Source organism: Cryptomeria japonica, chromosome 9 (genome assembly GCF_030272615.1).
Source record: "Cryptomeria japonica chromosome 9, Sugi_1.0, whole genome shotgun sequence".
Classification (NCBI taxonomy): Eukaryota; Viridiplantae; Streptophyta; class Pinopsida; order Cupressales; family Cupressaceae; genus Cryptomeria; species Cryptomeria japonica.
Genome location: NC_081413.1, coordinates 167,783,636 through 167,794,699, shown reverse-complemented (window position 1 = coordinate 167,794,699; position 11,064 = coordinate 167,783,636). Strand labels below are relative to the sequence as shown.

The following is an 11,064-nucleotide window of genomic DNA, read 5'->3' as shown; positions in this document are numbered from 1 at the left end:
CTAAGCTTCTAGTATTAAACGAAAGGTTATATCTATTACATAGATGTTAATGGTCAAATCTATATGATAGGTATGCATAGGAGAAAAAGCACTACGCATTAAAATCGACAACACAAATGCTTCGTTATAATACACAAAACCTTATAATTTTGTTCATGGAATCATTTCTGTATGGGGAATAATTTTTTTTTTATCAAATTTATAATTGACTATGCCTAGATCTCAGAGAAATGACAATTTTATTGACAAGACTTTCACAATTGTAGTGGATATATTATTGCAGATAATCCCAATGGCTTTAAGGGTGAAAAAGGCATTTACCTATTACAGAGATGGTGTGATTTGATATTTTTTTCTTTCTTCTTTTTCTCGTTTCGTGGAATGGCGGAGTATTTATTAAGTTAAAGAAAACTTACGCTTAGTGAAGGTGAGTTTTAGAAATAGAATAATTCTTTTTGTCGTGTATCCCTGATTTATGTAGCCTTAGATGCTTTGATCTTCTGAGATTCTAGTATTAAGCGAAAGGTTATATCTATTACATAGATGTTAATGGTCAAATCTATATGATAGGAATGCATAGGGGAAAAAATACTATGCGTTAAAATTGACAACACAAATGCTTCATTATAATACACAAAACCTTTTTAATGAAGGGCTAGTTAGAATGGTTGAGGCAACAAACATCCATCTAGTTTGTATTTCAGATACCGCTAAAACCATCAAAGACTGTTGAAGTGAATAATCCCCGTAAAATACAGTGCATTAAGGACAAAGAAATTGGTAGATGTTATGTTTATAGTGCTAAGCTAAAGTACATGGTATTTAGAAGAAAAAAAATTGCAAGAAGGATAGCTAGAGATTCATCAGAAATATGCTAGTTCCTGTTAATTCATAATATAAGAAACAATTTTTTTGTCCATTTAATGGATTACTTCCCTTATTCTGTTAAAAAAGGAGGAGCCGTATGAGGTGAAATTCTCATGTACGGTTTTGAAGTGGAGATCATTTCAATTGAATGAACTACCATAACGAATGTCAGCTCAATTTGAAGGGGAATATGCAGAAGCTTTACAAAATTATTTTGAAGCCATGCGACTGAAAATTGACCCCTATGACTGAAGTTATATATTATATAATATAGGTGTTATCCACACGAGTAATGGGAAGCATACTGAGGCTTTGGAATATTATTTCTAGGCATTAGAATGAAACCCGTCTTTACCACAAGCTCTTAATAATATGGCCTTGATCTGTCATTACATGTGGCTATCTATACTATAGAATGAATTCATTTAGAACTACAAAAAAGAAAAAAAGAGGCTTTCTACATATGCACCGTCCAAAACAACAGTTTTTTTATCAACTGTAGTCGAAAGAATATCCCTCATAGGAGCCCAAATATGAATCGGTAAATATAGCCTGGATAGTCCATGGATAAAATAAAATCAATTCAATTGATGGAAAAAGCACCATAAAGATCAATTATTGAAAGTTCGGGCTGATATGATCAAATCTGCTCATGGGCAAAAAAAAGGATTCAATTTATGTAATAGGGTTGATTTACTAGGCTATTGAGCAGCGATGTAGCATCGGATCCTAAAGACGTGAAGTACTTTCCTGGTAGGAAAGTATTCTTCAAAATTTTTATACAGAACATAGATAGTTACCTCTTAAAAAGATTTTTATCTGGATAATCTAAAGTAGATCTCTTTATTTCAAATACTTCATCTTTTTTAGGGTGGGAGAAAGGAAAAAAACCTGATCATTTATCACAAGTGAAGTTTGAAACTCATGTCATTGACCCATTATGTTCTTTCGGTTAACCTGAACGTATTTCTTCTATTTTGGAAGCTTGGGTAAAGGACTAAAGAATAGTTGATTGAGCCATATGAGGTAGGAAACTCTCAAGTATGGTTCTAAGGGAAGAAAACTTTTAGAAGTTGATCTATCCCGATCAAAAAGAATAGGCCATTCAATAGGGAGACCCTGAAATTGCGGAAGCTTGGTTTGATCAAGCTATTGAGTATTGGAAACAAGCTATAGCACTTGCTCCAAGGAATTATATCGAAGCACAAAATCGGTTAAAGATTATAGGACATTTTGGAGAATGAAAATGTCTCAATTACTATACTGTGAAATCGTCAAGAGTATGAAATTTATACAGATAGGATAAATCCATTTTTCATACTATTCGAGGGAATTAGCTTCTCTTATTGCATTGTCATTATAAAAAAATATGTTTAAAATAAAACAAAGAATACTTTCTATGGATCGTTAATGAAAAAAATCTTTTCTCTATGGGCAAATCCTGTCCAGAGAAATAATTTATTAAAGATTCATTAATAATTTATCAATTCAAAGTTCTTTTGAATTATAAAAGTGATCTGTAACATATGGGTCCAGAGATATGGATAAATAAATCTGGATATGAAGATAATGATTGTATTAATATTGATATCATTTTTTACCACTCGACGGGAAAGACATTTTATATCTCACAACGGTCCATTAAGCACCTATCAGATATGTCATAATAAATATGAACACCTATCTCAAATCAACTTCCCTATCATAGTCACTCTAGTTTTGAACTGGGAAATGAAGAGAGGAACGAGTTGAGAATATATCTTCTTTTTTTTTTTTTCGGTGGGTTTTTTCTCATGTCTCGTCTAGAAAGAGGAGAACTTAATGACCATTCGTTCACCAAAACCAGAAGTAAAGATCATAGTGGATAGGGATCCTATTAAAACCTCTTTTGAAAAATGGGCTAAACCCAGTCATTTCTCAAAGACACTAGCCAAGGGACCTAATACTACCACCTGGATCTGGAACCTACATGCTGATGCTCACAATTTTGATAGCCATACCACTAATTTGGAAGAGATCTCCTACAAAGTATTTAGTGCTCATTTTGGTCAATTAGCAATAATATTTACTTGGCTAAGTGGGATGTACTTTCACAGCGCTCGCTTCTCCAATTATGAAGCATGGCTAGGCGATCCTACTCACATTAAACCCAATGCTCAGGTAGTTTGGCCGATAGTAGGCCAAGAAATTTTGAATGGAGATGTGGGTGGAGGTTTTCGAGGAATACAAATAACCTCTGGGTTCTTCCAAATTTGGTGAGCATCCAGAATAACTAGTGAATTGCAACTTTACTGCACCGCAATTGGTGCATTGATCTTTGTACTGTTAATGCTTTTTGCTGGTTGGTTCCATTATCACAAAGCTACTCCAAAATTAACTTGGTTCCAAGATGTAGAATCCATGTTGAACCACTATTTAGCAGGGTTACTAGGACTTGGCTCTCTATCTTGGGTAGAACACCAAATACACATTTCTTTACCTATTAATCAACTCTTAGATGTTGGAGTGGTCCCTAAAGAGATACCACTTCCTCATGAGTTTATTTTAAATTGTGAGCTTTTAGCTCAACTTTATCCTAGTTTCGCTAAGGGATTGACCCCATTTTTCACCCCGAATTGGTCGGAATATTCATATTTTTTGAATTTTCGCAAAGGACTCAACCCAGTAACGGGGGGTCTATGGCTAACTGATACTGCACACCACCATTTGGCTATTGCAGTTCTTTTTCTAATCACTGGTCATATGTATAGAACCAATTGGGTTATTGGTCATAACCTCAAGGATAGTTTGGAAGCTCATAAAGGTCCATTTACAGGGGAAGGACATAAAGGTCTTTACGAGATCTTAACTACTTCATGGCATGCTCAATTATCTCTTAACCTAGCTATGTTAGGGTCTTTAACTATTGGTGTAGCTCACCATATGTATTCTGTGCCTCCCTATCCATATCTAGCTACTGACTATGGTACCCAACTATCTTTGTTCATGCACCATATGTGGATTGGTGGATTTCTCATAGTTGGCATTGCTGCACATGCAACTATTTTTATGGTAAGAGACTATGATCCGACTACTCAATACAACAATCTTTTAGACCGTGTTCTGAGACATCGTGATGCAATCATATCACACCTCAACTGGGCATGTATTTTCTTAGGTTTCCATAGTTTTGGTCTATATATTCATAATGATACTATGAGTGCTTTAGGACGTCCTAAAGATATGTTTTTAGATACTACTATACAATTACAACCTATCTTTGCTCAATGGGTACAAAACACTCATGCTTTAGCACCTAGTTTGATAGCTCCTAATGCAACAACAAGCACCAGCTTAACCTGGGGAGGCAGAAATTTGGTAGCAGTAGGTGCCAAAGTGGCTTTGTTACCTATTCTATTAGGAACTACGGATTTTTTAGTACACCATATTCATACATTTACTATCCATGTGACTATATTAATATTACTGAAAGGTGTTTTATTTGCTTGCAGTTCTCATTTAATACCTAATAAAGCGAATCATGGTTTTCATTTTCCTTGCAATGGGCCTGGTAGAGGAGGAACATGTCAAGTATCTGCCTGGGATCATGTCTTCCTAGGATTATTCTAGATGTACAATGCAATTTCAGTAGTAATATTTCATTTTAGTTGGAAAATACAGTCTAATGTTTGGGGTAGTATAAGTGATCAGGGAGTGGTAACTCATATTACAGGAGGAAACTTTTCATAGAGTTCCATTACAATTAACGGGTGGCTTCATGACTTTCTATGGGCACAAGCTTCTCAATTAATCCAATCTTACGATTCTTCATTATCTGCCTATGGCCTTTTATTCTTAGGTGCTCATTTTGTTTGGGCCTTTAGTTTAATGTACCTATTTAGTGGTCATGGATATTGGCAAGAACTTATTGAATCTATTGTTTGGGCTCATAATAAATTAAAAGTTGCTCCTGCTATCTAGCCAAGAGCCTTGAGTATTGTCCAAGGACATGTTGTAGGAGTAGCTCATTACCTTCTGGGTGGAATCGTCACAACATGGGCGTTCTTCCTAGCAAGAATTATTGCAGTAGGATAATGACTAGGAGGATTTTAAAAGCATTATGGCATCAAGATTTCCAAAGTTCAGCCAAGGCTTGGCCCAGGACCCAACTACTCATCGTATTTGGTTTGGTATTGCTACTGTACATGACTTTGAGAGTCATGATGATATTATCGAAGAGCATCTTTATCAAAAGATTTTTTCTTCTCACTTTGGTCATTTAGCTATAATCTTTCTGTGGACCTCTGGTAATTTGTTCCACGTAGCTTGGCAAGGCAATTTCAAAGCATGGGTCTATGACCCCTTACATGTAAGACCTATTGCTCATGCAATTTGGAATCCTCATTTTGGTCAACTGGTCGTAGAAGCCTTTACTTGAGGAGGTGCCCCTGGTCTAGTCAATATTGCTTATTTTGGTGTTTATCAGTGGTGGTACACAATTGGCTTACGCACTAATGAAGATATTTATACTGGAGCTCTTTTCTTGCTATTTCTTTCTGCTCTCTTTTTAACAAAAGGTTGGTTGCATCTACAACCTCAATGGAAACCAAGTGTTTCATGGTTTAAAAATGCCAAATCTCATCTCAATCATCATTTGTCAGGGCTTTTTAGAGTCAGTTCTTTGGCTTGGATGGGGCATTTAGTTCATGTCGCTATTCCTGAATCAAGAGGAGAACACATAAGATGGGATAATTTTTTAGATGTATTACCATATCCCAAAGGGTTGGAACCACTTTTTACAGGTCAGTGGAATCTTTATACTCAAAATCCTGATTCCAGTAGTCATTTATTTGGTACTACTAAAGGGGCGGGAACTGCTATTCTAACTCTTCTCAGGGGATTTCACCCACAAACACAAAGTTTGTGGCTAACTGGTATCATGCATCATCATTTAGCTATTGCATTTGTGTTTTTCATTACTGGTCATATGTATAGAACCAACTTTGGGATTGGACATAGTATAAAAGATATTTTAGAAGCACATGTTCCTTCGAAAGGCTTATTAGGACACGGGCATAAGGGTCTTTACAACACAATCAATAATTCTCTTCACTTTCAATTAGGTCTTGCTCTAGCTTCTTTGGGAGTTTTTACTTCCTTGGTAGCTCAACACATGTATTCTTTACCTACCTATGCATTAATAGCACAAGATTTTACTACCCAAGCTGCATTGTATACTCATCATCAATATATTGTTGGATTCATTATGATAGGGGCATTTGCTCATGGAGCTATATTTCTCAGTAGAGATTATAATCTAGAACAGAATAAGGATAATGTATTGGTGAGAATGTTGGAGCATAAGGAAGCCATAATCTCTCATTTGAGTTGGGTTAGTTTATTCCTAGGTTTTCATACCTTGGGACTTTATGTTCAGAATGATGTTAATCTTAATGTGGATTGCCTTGGTCCTTGATATTGTACTGACCTAGACTTCTATAAATTGAATACTGAGACCTTGCATTGTAGAACTAGCACTGGAACCCTGAAAATTCAGAGGACTAGGGCATGGGCACCTTGGTCCTAGAAGGCTGAAGGCTTCTTTTGGGTATGGATCTGCACCTACATGTTCTATCTTTCCCAAAGAACGTGTGTCTGTCATATTTCTGTACCTGCACCTACAACTTGAAAATTGGTGTTTGGGTTGCTATATAGTGTTTTGCCTTAGTCAAACCCCTTGTTTTGGTGATTTCCACCTCCACAAATAACCAATAATGTATTGAAAATGTGTGTATAAGATCCTAAATGTGCTAAAATACAAGAATAAGAGTTCTATCCTATGATATGAGCATAGAATCCCTAAATGATTATGATGTAAATGAGAATGCTTCAATTCACAAATGCAATAATGGATCTAAAATAATAATGTAGATTTGAAAACATGTATTGTGAAACTTATGCAAAGATATGAAAATAACATGAAACCATACCAAACCCTAAGGGAGAGGTACAAGCCAATCAATAGTTGGTGATCTATTATTCTTCAATATCTTCAAAGCTTCAATTGATGATGAAAATGATTGATGTAGACTTGATAGATGCCAAATTTGTTGATTGAAAACTTCACATAACTTGCACTTTCGCTTCATAAGAGGCTCCTTCAATTGCTAGAGTTGTTGGATCCTTCAAATGAGGAAATGAAAGGCTATATGTATGAAACCCTAACTTTGTTTTTTATCATAGGCCAACCTAGAAATGATATAATTTCACACCAATTTGGGTTTAAACATTATAATACTACCAAAACATGATCTCGAAATTCGGGGAAAAAAAGTAGGGACCGATGTGAATCATATCGGTCTAACCAACTTTTTTCCAAATTTTTAGGGATGCAAGGTATCGTGATTATAAGGTGATTCCTAGGTTGGTGCAATGATTCAAGGTGTTTAGATATCCTAAATCAAGCCTTGAAGGTTCAAATAGGACATAATTAGGGCTTTAATGAATTAATTGATTAAAAGGATAAAATAAAAAGGGGGTGCACTTAAGACTAAAGGCCCAATTTTATGATGTGTGGAGGGATAAAAGAAGACTTTAAATTTAATCAAATTAATTAATTAAATTCTTAAAGGGAATTTAAAATGCAACATGCAAACACACTAAGGTGGGTGCTAACCTAAGTGTGGAATTGTACCACCCGATCAAGGGTGTATAATTTATGATGCTACATTTAGCCCCCACTTTAGCGGTCATATGAAAATACATGCATATGCAAGCTAAAGTAAAAAAAAGTAAACATTTCATGAAAAAGGATATATCCATAAGGTGTCGGACGAAGCCCCCAATGGTATCTGTGTTGGCATTTTTGATGTTTATGTTGTGATTGTGATTGATGGACACACACTTGTATTGAGAGCCCCTTTTTATGTATGAGCTAGAGCTCAACCGGTATTTGTTCCAACTAGTATGTTGTATTCTAGTCTTTAGACTATTGGTGATTTTGCAGAATGTGTTTCCCGGTCTAAAGCGGCATGTCGACCCCAAGTGGTTCGTAGATCTCAAGCGGTACGAGGAAGCAAAGCAGCATAACACATTCTTACCAACCTTCATTTTTGTCAAATTGGCAACCAGTATTTTGTATGAACCAGTAATACTCTATGATGAGTTACCAATTGGCATTTTGTGATGAGTTACCAATCCACCGATTGATTGACGGTGCTGACACACTGACGGTGCTTTTTGTGTTATGTTATTGAGTATGTCTAGATTCATTGAACCTAGGAAATTGTAATGTAATCCTATTGGACCGACATGAAATCAGATTCCTTTAAAAGGACATCATGTCTAGGGTTTTAGGTTGTTGCTGAAAGGGTTTATGTTTTGACTAGGGTTTAAGGTGGTTGTTGAGTTGTTGTAAGAGCGATCTTATCTGAGAAGATCAAGTTGTAACTGAGAGAGAGATAGAGAAGACTGAAGTAATGCTGGAATGCATTAGCAGTGAGCTATACTAGATCTAACCAAGTAGTTTGTGCTATTAGATAGATCAAACACTTGTTGATTACTCACATCTTTGACAAGTTTGTAGCCCTTAACTGGGTAGGCCCAAAAGCCTTTTGTAAAATCCTCTAACAAGGTGGTTCACTTCTATGAATCTAAAATCCTCTAACAAGGTAGTCTTTAATAAAACTTATCTCCTAACAAAGATTGAGATTCCTAACATGATCTGTTCTAGTGAAGAACATTGTAAGACCTTAACTGGTCTAACCTTAACTAGTCTAGTTTCTAATCTACAGATAGTGACTTGTGAGTTCCATCTCACCGTGGTTTTTCCCATTTGGGTTTCCATGTCAAATATCTTGTGTTATGGTTGTTGCTTTTGTGGGTGAATGCTTTATTTGCATTTTGGTTTGCATGTGTGATAACTGGTCTATCTGTTAAACAGTTTTACCGGTTTATCTTTAGACTATTTAAGTGTTTAAGTACAGAGTTTTTTGGCATACTAATTCACCCCCCCTCTTAGTATTCATCAATTGGTATCTGAGCCTACCTTTCTATATGTTTAACCACTTGGAAAAAGATATTGGGGAATACACCTTGAGGGAGCTTACTCAATGGCTCACTCAGTTTGAGCAAGCCTATGATGATCTTATGGTCAAATACAAGGCATCTCAAGCTAAAAGGAGAGAACATGCAAAGAAGTTGATGGAGCTATCTGAAAATAGTTCTGAAGATGAAGCAAATATAGAAGCCATGATTTCAGAAGTAAATAACATGAATGATTCAAACTCCAATATGAGAAAGGAGTTGGAAGGACTGACTATCTGGTTTAGTCAAGAGCTTGAGAACCGGAGGAAAGCTGAAGATCTGGTAAAGGACAAAGATCATGAGATCTCCAAGTTGAAACAAGAGATTAGTGCACTGACTGCTCACTTTCATGAGAGCAGAATGGAAAAAGAAGGAGTACAAGATGAACTGAACATAGCCATCTCTGAAAATGCAAGCCTAATAGAGTCAAATACTACTATTTCCAAAGAACTCTCCGAGTCAAAGGAAATACTTGCTAAGTTTAGCAAAAGTACTATCAAGCTAGAGCAAAAGCTTGAGTCATCTAGACTGGTAAAGAATACCAATGGACTTGGTTTCTCTGGACATGAGGAAGGAGAATCCTTAGGAACAAATGTTAAAGCATCAAAGAAGCAACTGACACTCAAAGGAAAAGGTAAGCAAAAATTTAAACCTGTTTGCTTTAACCATCTTAAAGAAGGACACACTGCCAATGTATGTAGGAGAAAAGCCTACGATAATTTTCCTTATTTTATCAACAATGTACCTAGATCCAATAAGTTCAATGGTCATTATTATGCATGCAACAAGTTTGGGCATAGAGCATCCGAATGTAGGTCTGTCATGAACAATATCGGAAGATATGCTCAGAGGACCGAAGGAGCTGGTTTGGAATCTTTTGTGAATTGGAACCCTAACCGGTTTAATGCTTACAATTATCAGTCAGGAAACAATGGTTATCAACCGGCAACCAGATGGAGAGCAAACGTTTGGATTTGTCATGGACATGGTCACACTACTGCTACATGCAGAAGGAAGAATGGAAATGTGAATAATGGACATTGGAGAGCACCTAGATTGGTTTGCTATCACTGCAACAAACTGGGTTACATTGCAAGATTCTATAGAAGTAGAAAGAGTATATCTGATGATATACCGGTCACTCAGAAAGGAGAAATTGATGTTGAAATAGTTCAAGCAGACATGAACAAAACCTGGAGGAAGAAACCAACAATGTTGGAAGAGGAACCGGTTTCTACACCTAGTGTGGAAATATCGGAACCAAAAAACTAAGCTCCAAAGAGGCTTAGGGGGAGCAAACAGTGAAATGATTGTGAAACCCCACTTACACCGATAAAAGACCTTAACCGGTATGTAATACCTGTCACTTGGCAGAAGATCAGAAATGGTAAAAGAGACAAATTAGGGTTTACACCCTAATAGAGGAGCATTAATGGCAGTTGGTGAGAGACATGTATAAAAGCATATTTTAAATCATTTCTCACTATCTGTTTTTGAGTGAAGAAAAGTTTTTCAAAGTGCAGAGCAAAGAAAAGGCGATTTGAGCTAAGATTTCAAGAAATTAAAAAATCTTGAAGGAGATTCAAATCCAGTTTGCAAGCGGTTGTGGAGAACACAAAGCAGTGATTTGGCAACTGACGAAGAGTGAAGTGAAGCAGAATCAGGAAGCCCTAAATTTGCATTTTAAAGGTACTTTTTCATGTTCTTGAAATACTTTACAATGGCTTCAGCATCTCATACCAGTTCTAGTACATCCATTGAGTCAGAAAGTTTCATTCAAAGGAAGTCCAAATATAATGCCTTATCACAAGTTTCGGTTGGAGTCATAGTTGAAGAGGGAATTTCAGACTATATTGATTACAAACTAGAAGACCTAGGGTCTTTAGCTATTCACACCCAGTTAGGTTTATTTTGTGGCAAGGACAAGAAAATCAAACTAGAATACAGTATCTTAGAAAAGAAGAAACTCCACAATGATGTATACTTTCTAGAAGATTTTACGGAGGATCATATCAGGATCATTTTAAGCAGAGTCCATGGTGACAAGATGTACCTGGAGAGGACGCATGATATCATGCCATAGGTAATTTATGCAATCACCAGTTTCTATAACATAGGGGAAGTGCCAGCCCT

At 36.2% G+C, this 11,064-nt stretch overlaps 2 pseudogenes; both read left to right on the top strand.

Annotated features, from left to right (window-relative positions):
- Window positions 1-211: 211 nt before the first annotated feature.
- Window positions 212-2,111, top strand: LOC131038518 (photosystem I assembly protein Ycf3-like; annotated as a pseudogene).
- A 577-nt stretch (window positions 2,112-2,688) lies between these two features.
- On the top strand, window positions 2,689-4,941 carry LOC131858199 (photosystem I P700 chlorophyll a apoprotein A1-like; annotated as a pseudogene).
- Window positions 4,942-11,064: the final 6,123 nt, after the last annotated feature.